This window comes from Peromyscus californicus, unplaced genomic scaffold (assembly GCF_007827085.1).
Source record: "Peromyscus californicus insignis strain IS unplaced genomic scaffold, ASM782708v3 Scaffold_19__1_contigs__length_69161282, whole genome shotgun sequence".
Classification (NCBI taxonomy): domain Eukaryota; kingdom Metazoa; phylum Chordata; class Mammalia; order Rodentia; family Cricetidae; genus Peromyscus; species Peromyscus californicus.
This window is the reverse complement of record NW_026294491.1, coordinates 30,691,243-30,716,598: the sequence shown is the minus strand read 5'-3', so window position 1 is coordinate 30,716,598 and position 25,356 is coordinate 30,691,243. Positions and strand designations below refer to the sequence as shown.

Genomic DNA, 25,356 nt, shown 5'->3' with positions numbered 1-25,356 from the left:
AATAACCCAGTTTTGTTACCTGACTGAACTCTTTCCAGCCTCGACATGTTTTATCTACCTTCAGGTAGATCACAACATGTATTCTCCAAAGGAAAAATGTAAAAATAATTTCATTTAAGTTACAAAAGGACCCGTTATTGTTTTTATAAATGAAATTAATTCTTTAAGTTGTCATAGTAGGGAAGTATATATTGTTCCTTGGCTAAAAACACTAATGTAAATTTGTTTGGGGATAAGTGGTTGTTTAACATTCTGGCAATTGGGTTAGGGCTTCAGGGACTTAGGGTGACGTCTAGGAACAGGAAATGTGAGTAACTTTAAAAGATCTCTCATACACGAAGGCTTTTTGGCTCTCTGGGGTGCGGTGGCAAAGCAGCCCATGGCTCTTTTGACCCTGTGTTTAAAGACAGATGCTGTGAAATTCAGGGATCAGAATCGGCACACACACATTGCTTGCGTTTGACTTCCCCGGGTTCAGCACTGTAAATACCAGAGGTGAGATGGTCCCTTCAGTGACGGCCTGCACAAGGTGCGTTCTCAAAGCACCACTGCCACAGCAGTCGGAGCTGATATTTATTGAGTACTTAAGGGGCTGAGCATTTCATACCTGTTGTCTAATTTGATTCTCTCTATAACCCCGAGAGGCTGCCCTTAGCCTTGTTGAACAGATGAAGTGGCCCGCTTGAAGAAGCTAAGCAATTGATGGAAGTGCTAGTCTTGGCAGCTTTACTTGGGAGCATTTTCCTGTGGGCGGGTTACATTTGGATGCCCCCGCCACCATGCTTGGCATTGGTCACAACCATGGCGTGTTGTATCTGCATTTTCCAGGCTAATGGGTAGCACGTGGAAGACATCCTTAATTATTTTAGCCGTGCAGTTTGAGTGGACATGCTCCCTTCTCTCTGGCCACGAGTTCCACATGTTTGTCTGTGGTTACCCTCCCAGGACGGCTGCTTTAGGGTTCAAGCACAAAACACAGAAGCTGCCTCTGAATTTGATAGCCAGTCCTGTCTGGGAAAGAAAGCAGCTCTGGTTGTCTAAAGAGAGGTTTGTGGCTTTGCCAGGAAAAAAGATCTGTAGGTACAAGAAGAACTCCAAGTACTTTATTGGGACCCAGACTCATCCCTTTCCTTCCCCTCCATTCTTTCCTTTCTTACTTACTTATATATTTACTTATGCATTGCTTTGGATGGAACCCAGGGCCCCAGACATGTTAGGCAAGTGCCCTTCCAATGTGCCACACGTGCCTGATCCAAGACCTTGATTTCTTAAGATAGAGTTTTCTGGCACTTTTTATTTGCTTTCTGTGGTGTATTTCTTTGAGTGATAAGGATGGCATACTAACTTTTTTCCTCATTATAGAATGCGTCTCTTTATTTTAATTTTTTAAGTACATGTGCTGCCAAGATGAACACAACATCGGACTCCTCAAGACAGTTGGGAAAAAGAATCGCCCTCTTGTTGACCTCTTTTTCTCATCTGCCCATTTGCAGTCTTTGTATCAGTGACCGCTGTGTATAACTGTATACTCTCAGGAATATGCTCTCCGGCTCTCTGTAGTATTTGTTCCTGTTAGTGCAAGATGTCTGTGGAATTGCAAACCCATCCCTGTGCGAGCCGTCTATAGAGTTGGACATTGAAGCTTTCACTCCGGTAGACATGATGTCTCTATATGTTTCTCTGCAGCAGAGTCTTTTCCTTGGCATAACTCTTTCAGAGGAGGCTGCAGAACTTCGTAGTATGGATATCTTTATGGCTCTTGATTCATTTTGCTGTGATGTACCGTCAGAGTCACACCAGTTTAGAGATGCACAGCAATAAGTTTTACCTAGGCTTTGCTCCCTTGGAAGTTGGAGCGTGAAAGGCTGCTCCAGAATGGCATGGAAGTTCATCTCCCCTAGAGGATCTTGGCTTAGAAAGATCAATAACAGCCCCGCTGCTGGTTTCCACCAGCTAGGATTTGTACACTCTGTGACTCTGTGTCTCTTAGAATTAGTTTCCTCTTAAGTAGTCCTTGAATTTCAGGGGTAGTTCTCAGCCTCACTGACTTATAGCCCTGCCTGTTGATGGCCTCCATGGCCAGTCCTACTGTGTGTTTACTGTGGAGCATATGATCCATTGTTTGAATGGACTCTCTGAGAGCAGATGAAACACTCTTCCTCTTGGCATGTCCTTTTCTCTTAAGAGTGACTGTCAATCTTGTCAGTGGGTGTTCTTTGGAGCCGTATTTGGGGCACAGAGCTAATGGTAGTGTTGGATTATCATGCTTTTAGTCAGCTTGCAAATGAAACAGAAGCCTTGCTGTTCCTTTGTTAAGTAACCTGTTCCCTATGGACACTCAGGATGTGTTGCGATTGTAACCATGCATCGCCTAATAGGGGGTGTGTGTGTGTGTGTTTGTGTCTTGAGAAATCTGTCATGTGACTTCATGCCACAAACCTAAATGGTACAAGAGTACCAGCCAGTCTTATACACACCTGAGAAGTGTAGACTTGATTCTGTATGTGTGTGTGTGTGTTCCATTGTTTGAGGGTCATAATGACAGAGGGACACAAGATGAAATTGAGCACAAGAGAATATGAGGCAATCGGGACACAGGAAGCTCCAGGTATTTAAGACAGTTACTGCCAGGACAAGGTGGCAGACAGAGTAGTTTGACAGTCAACTTTTTTTTTTTTTTAAAAAATGTAAGTAGGAGTACAGGCTAATGATAAAACGTATAATACAGTACATACATATGCTGGGAGCAGTCATTTCTCATCAAGTGTAAATAAAGTCCTGCACACAACTGCATGTGCACTTACATGGGACTTGTGGCATAGTAGGTGTGTTGCATCCGCATCACCACAAATGTATTTTGCTGTGCCAGGGTGGCTGTGATGTCACCAGGCTGTACGAGGTATTCTGTTCCGTTATCCCCTAAGAGACCACTGTTCTGTATGTGGTCTGTCAATGACTGAAATTTCATTGCGTGGCACATGATTGTATTTTCAGACCATTTGTCATGCCTGAAACGGGCAGATAGCCTACCAGAGGTACTGTTTGGATGCTAAATTTTAGAAGGAGGCGTGTTGGGACTGGGCATCTTTGTAGACATGGCATGCCCAGACTCCCAGAGATAAGTAATAGGTTGTGTTTTCAGCTGCTCCACAGGCACTGTTCCATTATACAGCATCAGGTGACTAATACAGCACACAGGAGACACCTGTTTTTATCACTTCTTGGTCAGCATTTGCTACCAAGCGTGACTTCCCCCCAAATTACTATTCTAATTCTTCGTGAGGTTTTTATGGTGGTGTCCCTAATTTTCCAAGAGTACAGAAAGAAAAATTACTTTGTGTGGGGTACCTTTGAAGAATTTTTTTTTTTTGCGCGGGGGGAGGGGGGGGGGAGAGGGAATGGAAGGGTGAAGAGAAGATGGAAGTGAGGGCTGATGGGAAACAGTGGGTATGAGAAGCCACTGCGCTAGCAGTACTGACTGTATAGAAGCTGTGCAGCTCTTCCGGTTGGGAACTGTGTGTGCTGAGGATGGTCCTGGGGGCACTGGAAGGTGTAGGAGAACTTGGTGCACACTGTCTTTGCCTGTCTTAGATCATCTCCCCAAAGGCTGCTTTCTCTTACACAGTCAACCCACAGTGTGGCCCATACTAGGGAACTCGGGGACAGGGTTCTGCAGGCCAGTGTGGTTCCCTCCACACATCTTGCCTCTGCTTCCGTGGCCTGCCTAGGTTTTCTTCCCTCCATTCTATTTCCTTCTGTGGCGAGATCTGTTAGATTTATTAGTAATCTTCAAATGATTGTAATGATGGACTAGGGCCTTTGTTTTCTTGATGTATAATGCTAGTCGGACTCTGGAGTGGAGGGAAGTGTGGATCTCAGAGAGAACCCTGATGTGCTTGAGTGTGTGTGCTGGGGGGTGTGGCCCCTGTGTGGAGACTTAGGCAGGAAACAGGAGCTTTCATTTCTAAATTTAACTGATGTTAACAGTAGTAGACGGAACCAGGGACTGGTCCTTCTGATCCTGAGTACAGTTCCATCCAGTCCCTCCTATACTGAGTACAGTTCCATCCACAAACCTTGTTTCTGTTCTGGAGGACTTAGAAGGGCTTTATTCCCTCTGAGCACTTTCTCATGGCAGTGAGTTCTGTGATACTGTGCAGGTGATGTCTACGCTCGGAATGCTGGACGGTCGCGCTTACTTCCCCCTCTCTAGAAGTCCTGTTGGCTCTGTCCTGGAAGCCCCGAGTGTTTGATGGTGGGGTCTTGTTTCTTCCTTTCCCTCCGTATTCCTGTCATTTTATTGATGTCATGTTGTTGAGCAACCCTAGGCAATAGAATGCAAGCCACATAGGTCAATTAGAGGTCTAACTTGAACATTACTGGCAGCCACATCACAAAAGTAAAAAGAAATGCATGCGTGTACTTTGTCATTGGTTGCTGCTTCTAGAGTCTGGTGTTATTCAGTTGTTACCTCGAAGAGTCCAGTGCACATGCCTACAGGGTCTGCTTGTGATGGGCAGCGGACGTTGAGCCTGACAGCGAGTTAACTTGGCAGGGTTTGATACTTTGAGCCTTGTTTCCACAATGGGTCACCGGTGTTTTGTGGGAAGGTATTTTTGTAGGTTGTTCTAACTTGCTGCACTGGTGAGACACATGGATTTAGAAACATCTCTCTTCGTGTATAGAACAGGGCTTGGCAAACAGCCCATGGACTGAATCTGTCTCACCCTCTTGTGTGATCAGTCTTACTAGAACGCAACCTGGCCAGGCACGGTGGTACACTTCATCCTAACACTGGAAAGATGGAGGCAGGAGAATCAGGAATTCAAGGCCAGCCCGGCTGGATGAGTCCCTGTCTCAAAGAAACAAACACACAAAAGACAGAAAGAGAAAAGAACACAGCCAGGATTGTTCAGTTGCATGCTATTTGTGGCTGCCTTCCTGGTAGCACCGTTGAATTGAGTAACTGTGAGTTTGTGACCTACAAAGGCCGAAATACTGTGCTTATTAGGCCCTTTCTGGAAGAAGCCTGTTTACCTTGTGTGCAGCGGAGTATAGGGCTGGAGTGGGATGCTGCTGTATTGGAGCCTTGCCTGTCTCTTTCTTGGCACCAGAGTTCTGTACTCTTTTTTTTCTGGGGCAGGAGGAGGAGGCAGCCTTCAGCGGAGGGTTCCTGAAACACGGCATGGTTCCTGGCAGATAACAAGCCCTTCCTAAATGTTAGCAACACCCCCTATCTTTCCATCCGATGCTTGAATTTGTAGACTTACTTGTTTCTTCATGGGAAAATTTGAGATACGATTCTAAGTATTATCCGGTGGAAATAGAATGCAAGCTGTGTGTGTGTACTTCGAATGTAGCTTCAGTGACCCCCGCAATGGCCTTTAAAAAGTAAAAGGAAGCAGACAGGTTTAGTAATGTGTGGATGAGCCCAGTAGAGCCCACGTCATGTCAACATATAGTCAGTGTAACAAATGTAGTCATGCCAGCCTTTCCTGAAGACTCCAGAGTCCATCCCTGCTATGTGTCTGTGTTTTTTCCTCCGTAGCACGTCACAGCTGGAATAACCACATCCCGAGGAAGCCACTGGAGTATGCAGCCTCATCCTCTCATACCAGCTGGCTGTCCTATAATAATCACTCCTGAGGCTGACGGTGCCGGGCTGGTACATTCCTGACAAAGTTATGAGCGCTTGGCCCAACAAAACATCTCCCCACTGCCATCTGCAAAAGAACCTCCTGTATTTCCAACTGATCCGTTCCTTAGAAGTTCCCACAACTCAGGAAAGGCCCTCAGTCCACCTGCAGCAGCGGCACAGCTTACAGAAGTCGACTCTAGATGATAGTTTATCAGGAAGCACCCAAGTTAGGAACTTGGTGCCGGGGGACAGGGATGCACACAGTGTGGCTGGGGTGAAGAGGGGCTGCAGAGTTTCTATGCCCTCCGCAGTTTCTTTCAGGGTATCGCCCCAAGGGGCTCACCAAACGGAGAAGTCTCCAATCCAGTGTTTAAGAGTTAAAGCCCAGGCACTGTTCACCTTCCCTCTCAGGGAGCAGCGAATGTAAGGCTGACAGTTCCCACTCTTTAACCGTCTCGGGACCCCCATACCATGTCCCTTCATAGGCACAGGCTCAGTTGTGGCCCACTGGGGCTCATGATCAAACTGTCACTCAGGAAATCCCGAGGGAGGTTTTCGGGGAGCTCTGTATCAGAAGCTGGAGAACAGCGCAGAGATACTTTTTTATTGTTTCCGTGACAAGGCAGCACCAGCACAAGGCCCGCCCCTTCCCCACCCCTTCCCCAGCTGGCAAGACCTATTTAAAAAACGCTCCTCTGCGAGCAGCTGAGGCTTTCTTATTTTCCATCCTCCCTTGCCCTTGTCTGAGTAATCATGATTCTCACACTGCGCCGGTAACTCCCCCACATCTCGGTTCTCAGGAAGCAAATGCAGGAAAATATAGTAACATTACTAGGGATCTTTAAATGTAGCACTGTGACTGTGCTTACAATAACTTGCTGAAGAATCACTGAGCTGTAGAAGATAAATCGCCCTGTGGGTTTTCTGAGAAATGGGCTATATGGCTGAGCTCTCCATCCTGCCCGCTGTCCTTGTGGACACTGGGTAGGGCAGACCGACATGGGAGTTCCTCTCAGAACCTCAGTAGCCCTGGGTCGGAGAGACAGCTTGGCCCCGCCCAAGCAGGTCTGGTGGATAGGAGGTGGGCATTGAGATGCTGTTGGTAAAATTAGTGTAGCAATGGGTTTCTAAGTCCTCCGTGTAGTCTTTCGCCCCTCTTCCTGCCTTGGGTCTTATTTCTGCATTTATTTTTCCCTCATGTTGGGGATAGAAACCCGGGGCCTTCAGTCTATGCTGCGTGAGAAAGCTCAGTCACTGAGCTCCAGTCACTTGAGTTCTACTGTTTGCTTTTTCAGGTTTTTATCTGAAGCTGCCTCCAGGACTCTGGAGCCTGAGCTCTGGCTTCAGCTCGTGCCTTCTGTAGTCGGCCTTTGGCGGGTAGGTTGTTTCTTGATGTCCCAGTGGCTTTCACGAAGGAGAGTTGGAATCCACGGACAAGGCTGAAGTGCGGTTCTGTGCCGGAGCAGCTCTTGCACTCACGTGAGGCCCTGGGATCCGTCCCCAGTGCCACAGAACAAATCCAAAACGGACAAGGAGACCAGTGCCTGGTGCACAGTCCTGCTTTACCTTTTCATATAAGCCGTAGATACAGAAGAGCACAGACGAGTAGTACTGGCGTAGAGGAGAGTGGTGACCGTGGAACTGAGTGGAACATGGTGCTGAAGGGATGGATGTATGAGAGGTGAAAGGTTTAAGCGTTTCCCATTCTGAACATGGCTTTGTGTAGCTTCTTTCACACCGAGGAGCATGGCTGAACGGCCTCTGAGTGTCTTGCGGCCTAGGGTATAAGCACACTTGGGGTCTCCCTCTAATGCGGAGATCCTTGTAAAGGATGGTGTTTGCATCTGGCTTTTACTTTTCTAGGGGGCAGGACACACGGCAAGGCATGAACCTTGCAGCGTGTATGTGGGTGTGTTTGTGTAGATGGTGCTATTTAAAAGAGTGTCTATGGAGGGAGGAGCCTGTAGAATCTGCCAGGGTTAGTAGATTGCTCTAGGAAGGCCATGGGTCTGTAAAACAATCGCGGCACAATTCAGAATTTGACTGCACGTGGTATCACAGTGGGTGATAGATAGTGCCTGGGATGTGAACGGGAAAAGTAGATTGAGTAGTTGTGTGTGTGTGGTGTGTTCTTGGGGGCATGGCGCACACGCCCAGTGGAGGCCAAAGTCAGTGTCAGATGACTTCCTAGGTTGCTCTCCAGAGGGTCTCACTGATTGGCTAGACTGGCTGACCATCAAGCCCCCCAGGATCCTCCCATTCATGCCTTGCCTTCCTACACTGGGATTACAGGCATGCCCCATCATGCCTGGCCTTTTAGAGGGTGCCAAATCAGCGCCTTACTTTTGCTCAGCAAGTGTTTTACCCACCCAGCCATTTATTCCCCCGGCTCCTGAATTAGTGTTCATTATTTTAAACATGGAGATAGTTAGCAGCTTGAGGAAAAATACTTCTGAGAGGCTATTTTTGGCCGTTTAAAACACTTGTACTATTGAAGGACGTGTTCTGAGTAGCTGCCTGGGCTTTGTGCGTGGCCGTTTAAAACACTTCCACTGTTGAAGGACGTGTTCTGAGTAGCTGCTTGGGCTTTGTGCGTGGCCGTTTAAAAAACTTCCACTATTGAAGGACGTGTTCTGAGTAGCTGCCTGGCATGTAACTTGCGTCTTGTCCCTATGTTCTTGGTTTTGTTGCTGACACCACGGTTCTGTCCTTTTAGAACTGTGGTTCTTTTTAGTAAGAGACGTGGGACCTGATTTGGACAGATAGCTCAAGAATATTTTCACCTTTTCTTACCATGCCCCTTAGGAAGAAGCCAGTATTTTGTTATGACTAAAAGAGAGCTTTTTTAAAGCTGGTATTTCTCATAAGGAGGCAGTCGAGACTTTCTTTGAGCCCCCAAACCTTTCTAGAAAGAGCATGGTGGTTCTGCCAGTGATCCCTAGCCTTTTTCTTCTGCCCAGAGTCAAAGTCCTGGTCTCAGAGCTGTCTGTCCTTTCTCTCTCAGACCCACCTGTCATTCAGATCTATATTTTCCCTACAGCTGTTCCCAGAAGCCCCACGGGCTTTGACTTCCCCTGTCCCTGGGCCCTCTCAGGGCTACCTGTCAGTTCCCCTTCCCTGCTTCTCTCAGTTCAGGCTTGTGAAGTGTCTGGGAACTCCCTGGCCTTCTAGTTTGGGGGAACTTTGGCTGGTAGAGTCCCCCTTTACATTGGCTGCTGGAGGCAGAGGTGGCTGGGTTGTAGGCCGATGGTGGTGGTAAGGATGGCAATGTGGTGGCTGGGGGAGGCTCGGTGATTCATTCTGGTACCTTCCCAGCAGCCTCTTGGGAATGCTTGCCCGCTCTCTAACCCCTAGTTTGAGAACCAAGGCCTTAATTTGTTGACTTTGACCTCCTCAACGTGAGCTTGCATACTTGGTCCCAGAGGAGAACCCACCCAGCCCTTGCGTGAAACACACCGAGCCCTATCTATCATCTGCCTGTGTTTACAAAGCAGAAAGCCGAGGTAAAGGAAAGCATACGCTGTGTTTCTCCCTGGGACACACAGCGTTGTTCTGTAGTTCGCTGCAGCCCTATGTAGACTTCGTTTCTAGCTAGGGGATCAGGTCTCAGACCTCCTTCTCCAGGAGTGATCTAATCTCTCCCGTCTGCATTCTCTCTCACCCAGCACTGGGACTGGCCCAGTGCGGTGGGCAGTGCTAAATCATGCCTTGCATGTCACCATGGGCTTAGCATGCAGTCACCAGTACAGAGGAAATGCAAAGGACAGTGACGCAAATATTGCCTCAGAGCCTGAGTCTTCCCTGCCTTGTCCTGCATCCCAGACTCCCAGCTTCCACCTTCTGGAGTTTTTCTAGCAGTCTGTAACATCATCTCACATGTCACATGTGTGGGACTTCCCCTTCCTTTCATTACCACAAGGGTTTTCCTCGTAATCAGCTTTCATTCTGTCTTTATTTCTTCACCAACAAATCATCCCCAGCTCTAAGCAGATCTGCCTTCTCACTTGCTAAGCGAGGAGTGTCTTCCTCAGGCCGTTGCTTCACGCGGGACTATTTCCTCCTCCTCCTCACCTCTGTGTTACCCCGCACTATATCTGGAGCCCCTGGGGCAGGTAACCAGTTTCCATAGTGGTGTGGTGATTGACAGTCTGAATCACCGGAGCAGGGTGTCTCAATGAGGAAATATCTAGATTAGGGTGACTCGTGGGCCTGCTGTGAGGGATTTTCTTAATTGAGTTAATTGAGGTAGGAAGAAGACCCGCCCTGAACGTGGGTGACACCATTTCATGGGCTGGGTTTTGGATGAAATAAAAAGGAGAAAACAAAACCTCACTGTTGGGCTCACGTTGACTCACTGCGCTGTGCTTCTGACTGGGTGTGATGTGTCTAGCTGCTTCAGGTTCCCCTCACGGATGGATGGTGACAAGGAACTCTGAGGCAAATAAAACCCTTTCCCCTTAAGTCAGGGTGTTTTGTCATAGCAACAGGGAACAAAACTAAGTCCACATGGTACCTGCCATCTGTGGTGCTTCAAACAAGAAAGTCTTTCCTTCTCCGGGAAGTAGCATGTACTGTATGTAGACTGTGTCTCTGGAATCCGGATTCAGCCAGCCTCGGATGGAAAATGTTACGGCCTGTACAGTGCAGTCCCATTTCACGTGATTGCTTCCATGTGTACTGAGCACTTGAGACATTTTTCTTGTCATAATTCCTTGAAGAATATAGTCTCATATGCTATCTACACAGCATTCCAGCGTGTTAAGTATTATGCATGATGTGGGAGAGCACGTGTAATAGGTTCCTTACAAACACTGTGCCCTTTTGTTGTAAGCGATTTTGGCATTCTGGGATTGTGGTCTGGTGAGGGAGGGTATCCTGAATCTACAGACCCTATGAAGACATCAAGGAGTATCTGTGTATATCACCTCTAAAGCCACCCTTTTCAAATTGTATGTATGATGAAAGAAGTATGGCCCAAGAAGTTTTACATGGAGTGCTGTTGAAAAAAAAAAATGCTTTCTAAAATCATTACCAGGTTAGCTTGTTTTAGAAATGGTCATGTCATCTGCTATTAACTTGGTTTTCTGAAAAATGACCATGGCAGATTTTGAGGGGTGGAGTTTACCTGTTGGTTCAATCTTTATTCAGACAGGTGTGGCACATGTTGTAGAATTTGACTATTTCCGTATAAGTTTTCCTTTTTTCATAATTTGGGGAAATGTCAACCTGTGACACGTATTGAATCCTACAGAAGCAGGGTGGAGCCGTGGTCATTCAGTATCCCCTTGGTCCGTCCCCCACCCCTCCTCGTCCTGATGATGTGTTCATTGTGAGGTTATTTAGGCAAGTTCTAGACCAGTATGCTAGATAACGTTTTGAGACCATCTGTAGCCAGATGCCGTTTGTAAGATTTAATGGCAAATGGCTTTTGTTTGAACATAGTTCTTTCCCCCTATGACTTGCTTATTTTCCCCTGGTGCCTTGTAGCACGTTTCTTTTTTTGTTATCTACTTTTGGGTGGTTTTATGGCTTACCTTAAACAGCTTCTGCTACCAACAAGAGAGCCGTTTCTTGCTGCCTTCTAAGTAAAGAAGAATCGGCTAATTAAGCAGTTTGAAAATTAGTTCTCCCACACCTTCTCCTCTTACCCTCCCGGCTGTCATCACAGGAGCATCTCACCCCCAGGGTCCAGGCTGTCACAGCTACATTGAGCCACTTGATGTGTGTGTGTGTGTGTGTGTGTGTGTGTGTGTGTGTGTACACAAATAATACTTGTCTCCTTGTGTACAAGTGAAAGCATGAGACCTGGTCTCAGAACCAGAGAAGGAACATTGGAAGACAAAATGCTGGTGGTGGTGTGCTTAAAATGTCCATGGGGCAGGCCTGGATTCTCCCCAGGGATCTCCAGAGCTCGCTTGGCTGTGTTGGGTTGACATCAACTCCTATTTCCTGTGTTCAGGTGGGGACACCACAGCTTCTGTCCCACTGTGACACATAGCATTAAGATATCTTGCAATTGCAGCAGCTTGTGGAAGGTTTGGGGTGTGTGCGGGCCTTTGTCGTGGAGACGGTGACAGTACAGGGTGACTCCTCTCCAGGGACTGCTCTGGTGTGGTACCACCTGCCCATGGAAGGCTGCTGCAGTCTGGCTGCTGTGGATTTTCCCCTGGCCCACCTGGGGACCTCTGTGACATTTTGACGTGACCAGAAAAGAGAGCAGCTTATGGATTTTCTTCTCTTGTTCAGTTTGTGGCAGTGAGCAGGCTACCCAGCTGCCTTCCTCCCCCAGCTGGCCCAGCTGGTCCCAGCCCAGCTGCCCCAGCAAGGCGGACTTCTGCCCAGGCTCCAGGGACGTTTCGACATCATACCACAGCCACTTTTTGAAGAATGGCATAGCCCCTGGGTTTCTTTCTGTTTTGCCTGAATATGAGTCATCCCTTGTAGCGACCTGTGCCTTACTCCCATGGCCTTCATTAGGAAGTGGAAACCTTGTAGGGATTTTGTGCAGGCGAGTCTAGTACGGGGAATGGTTATGAAACAGTGTGAAGGGCTAGAGGAAGGGAAGAGCAGAAAATAAGAAAGCCTAGCTGTGCCTGGAGATGAGAACAAGGACGGGATTCCCAGAGCCCGCTCTCAGGCCTGTCTCTCTGCTGCCGCCACCAAGCAGAAGCCTTGGCTCCCTGCTGCCTGTAGCCGCCTCCACAGCAGCCTGCTGTTCTCCGTGGAGGTGGGGAAGGGAAGCAGGGCTTTGTGTTTGCTGTTGTCTTCTGGGGTCCCTTCAGGGCTTCTGGCCGAGAGAGCCCCCAGCCAGAATTCAGCTGACCAGGACCTGTGAAATACAGCTTCCAGGCCCCTCAGCCCCCAGCCATGTGGAGAGATGCCTGTGAGGGAGGTCCTGATAGCAACCCACACTTGGTACCAGATTCTCTTAAGTGGGGGTGGACTTAATGACCCAATGTTAGACACCTGGCCGGGGGTGGGTGGTTTGAAGTGGCTGCTGCCCAGTCCTTGTGTGGGTCAGTGTAATTAGGCTGTTGGAAATATGCTAATGATGCAGAGACACAGACCGGCCAGAGCTGGAAAATATAAAACCAGAACTTAACGTGACTCTTGACAGGCCTCAGCGGCTCACCGTCCTAAGGTTAAAGTGGGTTTCCGGAACCTGGTGAAACCATTGGCTCTTAGCGCCATTTTCATTGCCTCTTGTAGAATGGCTGTCCCTCCCCCCAGTGGCCTCCACCTACAACACAGAGGCACAAATGTTGAGCCCAGATTTCCCCGATCTGTTTGATATTCTACCCCTCAGGGAGGGGCATCTTTGCCCTAGTTCAATTAGTCGCTACTCCGAGGCAGTCAGCTTCCTGGAGGAGGAGGGTGGCATAGAAGAATACATCTGCCCTGATTATTGTCAGGGAGCCAAGGGAAGGGCTGCAGCAGTGGCCAGGAAGGAGACATACTGATTCTGGGCAGAGTCCAGTGGGACTTACCAACAGGTCACAGTGATATCTCTGTCACGGTGATAGAGGATACAGTGACTGTCAATCCTGGCCACCATTACTTGGTGCCTCTGAGTGTTCTCCCTAGGCTGGGAACCAACACCTTTGTTACTGTTCTTGGTAAATATGTGCACCAGCTCGTGGTTTTGGGGGGAAAAAAAACCAAACCAAACTCAAAAGCTTCAAGAGTTTGCTCTGAGACCATATCCTTTTAAACTTAGAATTTCATTTGCCTTCAAATATTAGCTTTGGGTAATAAGACTAATTCATGTGAAGAACTGATAATAAAATGTGTCTATTAGAATCTCTCCTGGAAAAAAAAAAAAGACCCATTTAAGGGTGCCTTGTTCTGTTTTCTGTTGCTAGTAATATAAACTTCATCCTGGCTCAAGGTTCTGGAGGTCAAGGGTCCATGGCTCCTTGCTGAAAGAGTCCCAGGGTGGTCTTGGGTGTGAGTCAGAGCATTGCATGATGAGGGGTGTGTGTGTATGTGTGTGGAGAGAGAGAGAGAGAGAGAGAGAGAGAGAGAGTCAGTCAGTCTTTTGATTATTCTTAATGAGCGTAGAAAGTAACCAGGATTCAGTCATAGGGGCTGCAGCCTGATGACCTGTTCTAACTCTAATCACTGCTCAGTGATCCTACCTCTAAACGTTATGGTCAAATTAAGGTGTGTCCTGTCCAGTATGGGCTCCTCCTTCTCCCCTCCCATCAGTAACTTAAAGTGGACGGTGGAGAGATTGAGTTTGGACACACGAGCCCTTGGGAGACACACTTAAACCATATCTAAATCATAACAAAGGGGTGTTTTATGTTGATTGCTCTGTAGAGGTTTTGGCTGTCAGAATACGATAACTTTACCCTTTCAGTAGACGTGGTATAGTGTTCATTTTCCCAGGGCAGGTTGGGCCCCTGAAGAAGGGGTTCACATTCTGTGCTCCATGTTTGACCTTGGGCCTGGCACATGGAAAAGGGAAGTTCCTTGAGCATGGTGTCTGTGGGGAGGGTACCAGAATCACAGCCCCGTTTGTTGCATTTATAATGTAGCTTTTGCACCGGGCCAGTTGGTTTAAAATGCACACTCATGCTCATGCATGTAGTAATTCCCTAGCAGAGGTTTTGCTTTGTGGGTGCCTTCATTTGGATGGTGGTATTCATTTCTTTGACTGTAGAAAAGGTAGAACTGGCCTGAGAAAACCAGCATGAGGGTTCTGCAGGCTGTGTGAAGTAGTGTGTGGTCCACCCCCCAACCCGCCTGCCAAATGGTGTTTGTCCGCCGCATCCGTCCATCCATCCCACCATGAGCAGACGCATTGGGCCACAATGGCTTGCAGGTCTTCATTTCTTGAATTCATTTCTATTTATAAATGACTCTACTTCTTATCTGTTTAGCTCACCCTTTGCCTTATATATGGTGTTTATTTTAACTAAGTATGTTTTGTATGTGTTGGGAACAAAGCATACTTCAAGTTTCTGGTTGCAAGATAAATGTAGGATAGTAATTATTATAGACTATTTGAATAACCTTTAAAGTGAAAATTTCAATATTTTCTTTGCTTTTTAGACTCTACAGTTACTTGGGTCCTAAGAGTTATAAATATTTAGATATTTCCATATGCTCATTTTTCTCCTGGCTTTTGTACATGTTAATTGACCCAAAGGAAATACACCACCGCTCCCCTCCCTCTCCCCTCCCCTCCCCTCCCCATTAGTATGTTAACTATACAGATGATGGGTTTTATTGTGACAGTTTCATACATGCATGTGCTGTGGTTTTTTTTGTTGTTTGTTTTTTGTTTTGGCTTTATTTATTTATTTATTTATTTACGTGCCTGCCCTGGATCTTGCTCTGTAGACCAGGCTGGCCTCGAACTCACAGAGATCTGCCTGGCTCTGCCTCCCAGTGCTGGGGTTAAAGGCGTGTGCCACTGCCTGGCTGCTTTAATTTGGAGTTTTTGTTTGTTTTAATTTGGAGTTTGGACTTAAGTTCTGATGTTTATCCTCATTCTTCATATCCTCCGTCCTGTTGAAATGGGTGTTGAATAACATGATTTCCACAGTTTCTGTGCCCTGGAACCATGGAGAAAAACGGTTGCCAGGCAGAGTGTGGTCACTGTGTGGCCTGAGGGTCTCTTCCCTCTGAAGTCCAGGTATTGGGAGTCTAGTTGCAGGGTGATGGTGTTAGAAGGGGAGCCTTGGGGAGATGTGTACATCTTGAGTGTGGAGCCCCAGTGAATGGATTCGCTCTCTGATCTCTTTGCCTGTTGTGTTACGGGGCACAGAGAAGGTGCTGGTCTGTGAAATAGGAGGTAGCCACCAGACACAAAATTGTCCTGCGCGTTCAGCCTCAGAACTGGGAAACAACTGCTGTGGTTTGCCAGGTACCCTGACTGCCGGCAACCCTGACGGATGGTGAAGGCCGTGGAGTGCCCCTCTTCATCAGTGGCTCAGGTGGAAAGTGCTGCTGTCATGGGCAGGGTGGTAGTTTTGGGCATGATGGTGGGGATTGCCTTGTGGGGACTTGCAAGCAAGTTAGAGAGTTCTGGAAAGTAACAGCGCTGAAGTGTGGTTTCCACATCCTCCCAAGTTCTCCCTTGCTCTCCCTGGCTAAGCAAAATGGGCTTGTGCCCTAGCTGCTCTAGAACCAGCTCTCCCAAGATGGCAGGCTCAACTTCGGGGTTTCTTTAAAGTGGTAATAGTTTGTGGACATGGAAGAAAAGGGTGGTGAAGTTAGTTACCTGAGTGCTGTGGTCTGTCTTCTAGGCTGAGATGTCCTGGCTTACCTACCTTGGGATCTTCTTTCATAGTTGCTGGGGATCATTTCCCTGGGTCTCATTTTTCTCTTTGTTTGAAGCGCCAGGCTGTCCCAAACAGGAAGCTTTATGGCGTCTCCCACGGACCCGAACTGGCAGTTGAGTTGGTTCCTGCTCCTAGAAATGTGGTCAGAAGTGTTGATGACAACTCAGGGGTTACAGGATGGGGACTTGTCTGTTACGGGACTAAGACTTGTCTTAGTCTGTTTTCCATTATCACAATGAAATATCCAAGGTGGATACTTTATTAAGAGCAAAGGGCTTATTAATCTTAACATCTCGGGAGGCTAACAGTCTGAGATAGCTTGGGTAGGTAGCCCCTGGGGAAGACACCATGGCCAGTGATAGCATCGCAGCTGCAGGCATGTGACAGAGAGGTAATACAGTGACAAGGGAAGCCAGGCTTGGGAGGAGCCAGGCTCACTTTGAAAACAACTCAGTCTTCCAGAACTGACCTCGAATTTCACGAGAATAATGCAGTTCCTTCGGAGGGCAGCACCCTTCAATCTCTTGGATCCTTCCCAAAGACTCTACCTTTTAGGCATTCTGCCACCTCCCAACATCTGTGTGAGGACTAGGCATTTCACATCCCAAACCCCTGGATTTGTTCATGCCTACTGCAGCCAGGATGATAATAAGAAGAATAAGAACTCTTAGCTGCTTTGAAACCAGGATGGAAAGGTGATTCAGTGGCATCAGCCGTGTGCTCGGTGTTTGTCCACTGACTGAGGACGAGGGTGAGGGTACATGGTCAGGTGAAGTATGGATCATCCTTGTCAGAGGGTGGGGTAGCATGGGGTGGTGTGTGCAGGGCTGCTGTAGGTGGTTAAGAGCTCAATGCTTCCTGTCACAGTGAGGCTGTGATGAATGTGCCTACCTACCCCTAGCCGTTTCTGAGTACTGCTTGGAACTTCTAAGCTGGTCTGTATGCTCTATTCCTGTGTGTCCATTGTACATATAAAATAATGTATGTTATTAATTGTTCCTGGTGCTGATTGATTCTGACCTTATCTGTGTTGTTATTTGGGTTTTACTAATTTTTTTTTAATTGTATTTGCATGTTTGTGTATGACATGTGCATACGTGTGTGCGCGTGTGCGCGTGCGCGCACATGCGCGTGCGCTCAGAGGTGCCTCTTCTCTTGTTCTTCACCTTACTTCTTTGAGACGGGCTCTCTCCCTGAACCTTGAGTTTAAGTTTTCCAGGTAGGCGAATAGCCAGTTGGTCACATCAGGGTGAGTGAGTGAGCCTTAGAGGATGGTCCATTCTGGAATAAAATTCATCTGTCAGCATTGCGGAGATCAAGGAGCCTTCAAGGTCTGTGCCCCTCTGCTTCCTATAGCGGAGACTTGGTTTGACTCTCCCTCGGTGCTTTGCTGGCTGTCTCTGGCCTTTGGCTTGTAGGTGGAGCATTTCGTGTCTGTGCTCCGTGTGACCATCCTTCGAAGGACACGCGCCACACTGAACTGGTAGCCCAACCAATGTACTTTGGCTGTGATGGAGAGCCGTTTATCAAGTCTGTCTGTGCGCATGATGGTCTTCTTGTGGCTCACCTGTAGGTTGTTGGTCTGTCTGTAGAATGAATAGCTCATCTTTACTGTGGCAGGTAAAAACCCGAGGGAGATCCTCACTTCAGGATGAGTGCCTGGCCATTGTGAGGAAAGAGCGGTCTCCAGCTCTTAGGAAAAAAAAAAAATTAGGCAACCTCATGAATCTGTTGCTGTGTCAGTGTAGATAAATTCCTTTACTGAAAATAAAACTGTCACGGCAAAAACGGTTTGTCTTGTTTGGCTTATGTGGCGTGAGAGTAGTTGGCTGACTCTCCTTCACTCACAGCCTTGGTCACTGGCGTCCTCGAGACCCGTGGGTTGCAGACACTTCTGCAGACCTGTTACTTACATTCACAACATTATAAGCTGTGTTTGGTCTTTAGCAAGCAATAGGAGTACATGAGCTTGCCCGTGCCTGTAAAGAGCCGAAGATGTACTCCTTACTTAGAGTTTTTGAGAAGAGCAATTATGAACCCGGTGCTTTGATAATTGATGGGTTGAAATGGGCCGAGGCGCTTAGGGAAAACACACCTTATCCCAGACTTCTTGGGTGATGTCAGAACGTCCCTGCCTTTGGCCTGGATCAAGTGTGCTTAAGGCATGTTTTGGAGCTAAAGGAGACTTTGGAGCTTGTCTAGAGGTTATTTGTTTTTCCATTTTCAGTTAGTGAGGGTTATGTTATGTTTTCATTGCAAAAGTCACCTAGGTCCAGACCATTAGACAGATTGTCTCGCGCTAGACTGAGTGGCTGACGCTCAGGCTGTTTTCACACTGGTCCCAGTTTCTTTTGCTTCTGTGTCCTCTGCCTACTGTTTCCTTTCTCCTGGCTTGGCTGGGCTCATCCTCTCTCCCTGAAGGCTTTTCCTGGTCTGTAGCTGACCTCTAGGTAGCATTGGGTGGGCCATGCACTCCCATTTTTCTCCATCTGTTATGCTGTGACACGAAGAGGGACACTTGCATATTCATCTGCACAGAGTCCTCCTTACACAGTGTTAGCTTCTCTGTGCATTGCTCCCCACCCTTCTCCCCAGGCCTCCAGTGTTCTTTGGTGGCCAGGCATACTACTCTGGCACGAAGCACGTGCAGTTTCCCTGGGATCATCCACAGCTGAACCTCTGCTCCTGTTCTTTCCTATGAGGAGCAGCAGTGTGGCTGTTCCTAATCCTTTGGCCACCACCCCCTTCCTCCTCGACTTCCCCCCCCACCCCCATATGGGGATTGAACCTAGGACTTCGCATAATGCTAGGCAAGCACTCTACCACTGAGCTACATCCCTGACCTTCTCTTTACTTTTTATGTTGAGACAAGGTCTCATTTTGTCAGCCCGTGCACCTGGGTCCTTGTGCCTGAGCCTCTTGGGTAGCTAGCTGGGCTTACAGGGGTGCTTCACCAGACTTGTCTATCAACCCCTCAGTTTCTTGAGGCTGAGCAGGTAACGACACCGGGGTCGCTCTGCTTCTCTGCAGAGGGCTCTAAGGTCACAGTGTTAGTAGTAAAGGTCGCAGTGGGACGCTAACCTCACTGCTTTTTTTGTGCCTAGATTCTCTGTAGCGGTAATGATTTTGGGGAGCTGGCCAGTCAGCCAGTGACACACTGTGATTCTCAAGGCTTCAGAGCCACCCTCTTCACAGGCAAGAGGTGACATTTTTTGAGGATTCTTATTAAGGGACTGTTTGGACAATGAAGTGTCTGGCAAGGGGAACTTGGCATCCCTTAGGGCTAGGCCACCGGTTGACCTGTCCCAACTGTTGCTACTACTTGTCTTATAGGTGCTGCTGGGCTCGAGACTCTTGGAACAGGAGGGATCACAAAGTCATCTGTGGGTAAGTCTGTTTCCTGTGAGACAGAAGGAAGAACTGGGAGCCACTGGGGGTCATTGTGAGAAGTGCCCTGAGGGCCTGTTTTGGGCTCTTAGGAAGGGAAGGAATAAGCCTGGCTTCTCCTGGCTGTAGGCAAGAAAACCTTGGGCTATATAGTCTATAGATGGAAGATATTTACACTTTACACCTGCCTTCAGCTTGGACAGCCTGCTTATTTTGGGCGTCATCTTCTATAGTACAGTAACTATGGCATTTACATTGTGTTAAGTATAAGTCACTTAAGGATCATTGAAGTGTTTGTGTGGGAGGGCATGGGTGGGCTTTCTGCACACACTGCTGTTTTAAATAAGGAGCCGGAGTCCATGGATTTGGGAACCCTTGGAGTAGAAATGCGTTCCTTGAGTCAGGTCACTCATGGATATGAGGAGGTGGAAGTATTTACCTTTTATGTTTTGTAGGTGGCCCGCCTGTTCCCAGCATGTGGACACCATTTGTCCCTTCTCAGAGTGTGTTTAGCTCAGGACACTGCCTGGGCTGAGCAATATGTGATGTAGGACCTGGTGTCCCTCCACTGAAATAGCGATGTTCTCAGGAGTGCATACCTGTGTCTAGCTGGGTGGTTGGGTATGGCTGGCTCTGAGAGTGTGCCATTTAGAGTTTTAGGGAACTACATGGTCTTTACGGGGACTGAACTCATGACCCAGATTGCCCTCCTGGGCAATTCTCACACTTGAGGAAATCTTCACACTCTACCAAGCCCAGTTTCCTTGTTAAGAAAATGGATGAGCGGCTTCAAGGAGGAAACATGTTAAATACCATGCTGTGTGTGCCAAGGCCAGCTGCTTTCTCACTTCTTGGGGCTTGGGCTTAGCTGCTAGGGGTTTTATAAATGAAGTCGACACTTGAAACAGAGGGAACGGGGTGAAGTAACCCAATGCTATTTTATTTCAAAAGTCGACTGGGATGCTGTTTGTCACGTGTTAGATTGGCGGACTTAGGGAGAAGAGAAGCCAAGATCCGGGGGATAGGAAGCAGAGCTGGCGGAACTGGGGTGCCAGTTTGTCCCTGTGAGATGTCACTGCTGCATCGATGTCGGTTGTGAGAAAGGGAAAGGCAGAGCTAGGTGTGAAATGATGCCCACGTTCTGGCCATTGTTGTTGAGCTCACCAAGAGCATACTTGGTGTGTGTGTTGGGGCGGTGGGGGGTGGGGGGTGGGGTGGCAGTAAGGGTTGAGTTCATGAAGAGCATACTTGGGGTGTGTGGAGGGAGATAAGGGTTGAGTTCACCAAGAGCACACTTGGGGTGTGTGGAGGGGGGATAAGGGTTGAATTCACCAAGAGCATACTTGGTGTGGGGGGCAGGGCTGGTAAGGGTTGAGCTCATGAAGAGCATACTTGGAGTGTATGTGGGGAGGGGTAAGGGGGCTCCAGGGGTGGCTCTTCCTGTTTTGATGTGGATCTTAGGGGTTGAAACTCAAGTCGTCAGGCTTGTGCAGTGATTGCTTCTATCCACTGAATCATCTCCCCAGCCCCTAACATACTTACTTAGAGCAAGAGTAGCTGGGGCAGCGCTTGGCTAAGTTAGCTCCTCGGCCATGGGCATCCCCTGGTGAGGTAGTCATGTACACCGAAGTCTATACTGATGTGTGTAGTGGTTCCCACAGTTGGTGCAGTAGCTGGTGGGACAGCCCATTACGGGTGAACAATGGTGGCTTTGATTCAGCTTGCTCCTTGGAGGGTTGTCAAATGTGCTGGCATGAGGAAGCCTAATAAATGCGCTGGGTAATAGCCCTGCGTACATGTGTTCAGATTAGCCGTTGCTCCCTCCATGCCCATGGAAAGGGCTACAAATTAAGGCCTCATGTGTTTCGAGAGCCAAACAGCAGGGTAACCTGTTCCAGCTAAGCTCATCTATGATGTCCTGGGAATTCACCAGTGGAACCTTCCAGAAAGTGGTGCTTTTGCTCCTCCCCTTTGAATGTTAATGCCTTGCAACAGAAATGTAGATAATGGGAGGTTTGCAGGACAACAGAGCTCCTTTGCCTGCAGCATACAGAGAACAGTAGTTTGGGTCACTCTGTTACTGTCCTCTGAGCCTTATGCTAGCTTGGGGACAGTTTCCTTCTGTGACCTGTGGCATGCTGCTGATACTCTGAAACTCAGTGCATGGTGTTTGACAGTGATGGAATTCATGTTCAGTCACAAAAGCCTTGACTGCATTAGTTTTCTTTTCTGAGTATTTGCAGGTCACTGGTGTTTTTGATGTTTCCCATTCCAACATTCTTATAGTGTGTACAAAAATCACGCAACTTAAAATGCGGCCCCAGGATGCATGGTTGAGGCAAGGAGCATATGGACGCTGTCAGCGCCTAAGGATGTCTTCTGAAGCAGGAAGTCATTTGTATGTGTGTGGTGTGGCTTGACTCCTGCGGTGACCATAGTCTTCAAGTTCACTTAGAAAAAGGTGGAGTTAGGTCCCATAAAGATCCTTATTGGGAGATCTTGTTCCTTGTGAAGTCTGTGGACGCAGGAGAAAGTAATCCTGGTGTTTGTCATGTGGAAAGATGTGAATGAAGTCACTTCCATTCAGATGGACAGAGTAGAAACTGACATCCAAAGCCTCATTCAGAAGACAGCCAAGGGGAAAAAAAAAATCTTATTTACAAGCTTCCCTGTGAGTTCTCAGAAGCCAGTTGTGACCACAGACTGGTGTGTTCTTCATGCACAGAGCCGGGAGGCTCCTTGTCTAGTGAGCGGAATCCGTGTTACCCATGTCTGTCTGCTCAGGTGCTTGGGTCTGCTCTGCTGTGAGTCCGGTCGTGCTCCACGTGTGGTCATGTTGGCCTTTGTTCTTTGTAAGCCTGGGAGAACTCACTTGCACACAGATGCCATTCTAAGGCTTAGCTGGAGCCTGGGTGCCCGATGCATAATTCTTAGTAAGTGCTCTGTCTTCTTTTATTTATCTGTTTTTATCTGGTGTGCTGAAGCAAATAAATATTCCAGCTAGAGTGGTGCAATATTTTTGGTTCACAGGATTCTCTGGGGAGACACAAATTCTTAAACTGAGCCATCCTTATCCCTCTTGCATTTATTTGCCTATTGGCATATATGTGTGTGTGTGTGTGTGTGTGTGTGTGTGTGTGTGTGTGTGTGTGTGTGTTTGTGTGTACTTGAGACCTGCAGATGTGTATGTGTGTCCGCTCATGCCTGTTTGTCTATTTCTCATTTGTCTTCGGCCTTACTGGCTTCTTTCACATGTGCCCTCCACTGTATTTCTCTCTACTGGTTAGTTCATTCATTCCTCCGGCCAGCCTTTTATTGATTCTCTGCTGTTGAGGGCACTGGGATTGGTGTTACAGACAGGACAGTCCGTTGTGAATAGCCTTAGCACCCAGTGCAAAGAATGCCATGCATGTGCAAACAGTTCCTGTAAGTCTGGTGCCACTTGTTTGAGTCCACACAGTGCCCGAGCACTAGCTGCATGTGGGCAGTCTTCTAAGCACAGGCCCATTGCATCGGCCCCGGGTGCAGCCAATACAGGCTATGCCAGCAGGATAGGCGTCTCTTGGAGCCTTTGCCTCAGCCTTGGAGTTGGCCTTGGTCTGCTCTTGGGTCTGTGTCTGTTCCTCCTTATATATGAGGCACCAAGCCAGCCCTTAGCTGAGAGCCTTGTCCGCACATTCAGGCACAGAAAAGGAAGGCCAACCACAGAGCGTGGGAACTTGATAGGCAGTCCTTTGGTAAAATGCTCAGAGGTATCAGTTCGGAGAGGCTTGCCAGTATTCCATTTCTGCCTGTAGTGGCTATGGCTTGCTTTGCCCTCCTGTGTGGGTACAGAGCATCCCTACCATTGTCATGTCCCTGGTCTCACTTTTGTGGATACAGCTTCCCTCCCACCATGCTCCTAGGTCCCGTCCCATCCCCCCCCCCCCCCGCCCCCCCCCCCATGCCACTTCATGGCCCAGCTGCCTCTGACCATTTGCATCTCCATGCTCGAGGTGCCTGTTCTTGAGCGCATCTTACATCTCTGCCATCTGTTGCTCAGTCCCTCTTCTCTGTGGGGATGCCAGTACAATCCTGTAAGATCGTGAAATGTTGGTGCATGAGCAGCCTTGGTAGCTCAGTGTCCTCCAGAGACCCTCCTGGTGGGAAGGTGTATCCCTTGTTTGAACCCTTCCCTGGTCCTACTCTGGACCAGTGCCACAGGGACACGAGGCAGTGCATTGCTGCTCTCCGCACACAGCCCTGAGCCACTTGGCTCTCCCTCCCAAAGATTTGGATGATTTTTTTTTCCTTGTCATACACACTGAAAAAACTTTAGCCCTCCACAGTGTAAGAACCCAGTTCTGTTGAGCTTGCATTTAGAGCCTTGGTTGAATCCTTTATCTATGAATGCAATGGACCAAAATGTTAGTATCTTCAAAATGCATGTGGTGGAACTGAGTGACTGTATTTGGAGATGGGACCTTTAGAGTTAAATGCGAGTGGGGCCCAGATACTGAGGTTAGAACCTTTCAGAAGTCATGTTAACCAGGCATGGTGGTACACGCCCGTGGTCCTGGCACTTGTGGGGCAAAGGCAAGTGGATTTCTGAGTTCTAGGCTAGTGAGAACCTGTGTCAATCAAAACAAAACAAAGCAGAGCAGAGTGGTGGTCTTTGTCTCTGTACCACATGAGGACACGGAAAAAGGCCTGAGCCAGGATGAGAAATAGCACCAGGAGCTGCCTGCAGCCTGACCCTGGACTCGCAGACTATACAAACCTGAGCTGTGAAGACCTGTTGTGTAAGGCCCCACCCAGTCCATCACTTTTCCTAGCAACCTTAGCTGACATTGAGCCCTTCTTGGTTCTTTGTGGTGACGATGCCATCTTAGGAGGCGCTGGGGCACTGGTAACTCACTCACAAAGGTGTCCCTGTTGGCTAGACTTTTTCATGCCAGGGAACAAAACCCTGCTCCCTTTCCCTGATGTTACTGAGGGGGGTGGGGTGGGAAGGCTAAGACCATTGTTTTTTGATGTAATTTTGATTTGTGTTTATGTTGTAAGCTGAACTTATTCTAAGAGAATCACACATGCAGACCCCTTACGTGCTATTATTCCTGGGCCTGTTTTGGGGACCAAATGGACCTGGGATTTTCTGCTGCTTATCTGTTCTCCTCTTTCCCTGGCCTTCATCTGCTGTGAGGCCGTGACATGAAATAGCTGGGATGCCCCCTTGTCTGAGGCCAGCCTCTCTTTTAGGATGCAAAAATGATGACTTGGACTTTGAAAGTTTTGAAAGGTCCGCTTGCTTTCCCTTGTTCGTCTGAATTACTGGGAAGGATAGGAGTGGGAGGTTGGGAGGAAGGAGGCCAATTCTGCATAAATGTGTTTCTTTTAGTCAGTTATGTAAATCGAAAACAAACGCTAGAAAACTAGGCACTATAGCTGTCATCGGCTTAAAGGATGTCGTCGTGTCCCCCCCCCCCCCCCCCCCCCCCCCCAGCCCCGAAACTAACTTCCCCATAAAATGCTCTTTGGTGGGATAAAGCCGTTGTACAAAGTAAGGCCAGAAGCCATGGAAGGGGAGTGTTTCGGCTTCATCCTGTCAATCACAGTTGAAATGATGATTCTTCAGCCTTTTCTCTGGGCTGCTTCTCTCCTCTAGATTGCATAAGGTGCTCTTTGATTTATGGTGTTGCATCTCAGTAAACCCCATCCTAAATTGAAATTGAGAGAATGTGTAAGTTGAAAATGCTTTAACACACTTGCCTTAGCAAATATCCTAGCCTGCATTACCTTAAATGCCCTGGTAACTCTTGCTGCAGCACACAGTTGAGCAGACTCATCTGACAGAAAACTGGTTTTGTTGTGTCGAACAGCTCATGGAATTTATTAACTCTCATGTCAGAAATAATGCCGGCAATAGCAGTGTGCTAGTTCAGGGGTTTCCCCCAGGTTACGGGCACTGCCCATCCTCCTCGGAGAGGGTCCTACGGCATGTTGCTAGCCTAGGGAGAGAACCAGATTTGAAGTGTGGTTTCTACTCAGTGCATATTGCTT

At 48.1% G+C, this 25,356-nt stretch overlaps 1 protein-coding gene across 2 annotated transcripts in view; it reads left to right on the top strand.

The window, feature by feature from the left end:
• Positions 1-25,356, top strand: part of Nck2 (NCK adaptor protein 2) — a 130,709-nt gene that overhangs the window by 18,778 nt on the left and 86,575 nt on the right. The window contains exon 2 of one of the 2 annotated variants that reach the window (XM_052744977.1): positions 19,264-19,317. The exons of the other annotated variant lie outside the window; for it this stretch is intronic. The gene's annotated coding sequence lies outside the window, so the exon portion shown is untranslated. The remainder of the gene's footprint in view (positions 1-19,263; positions 19,318-25,356) is intronic. 2 annotated transcript variants of the gene reach the window in all.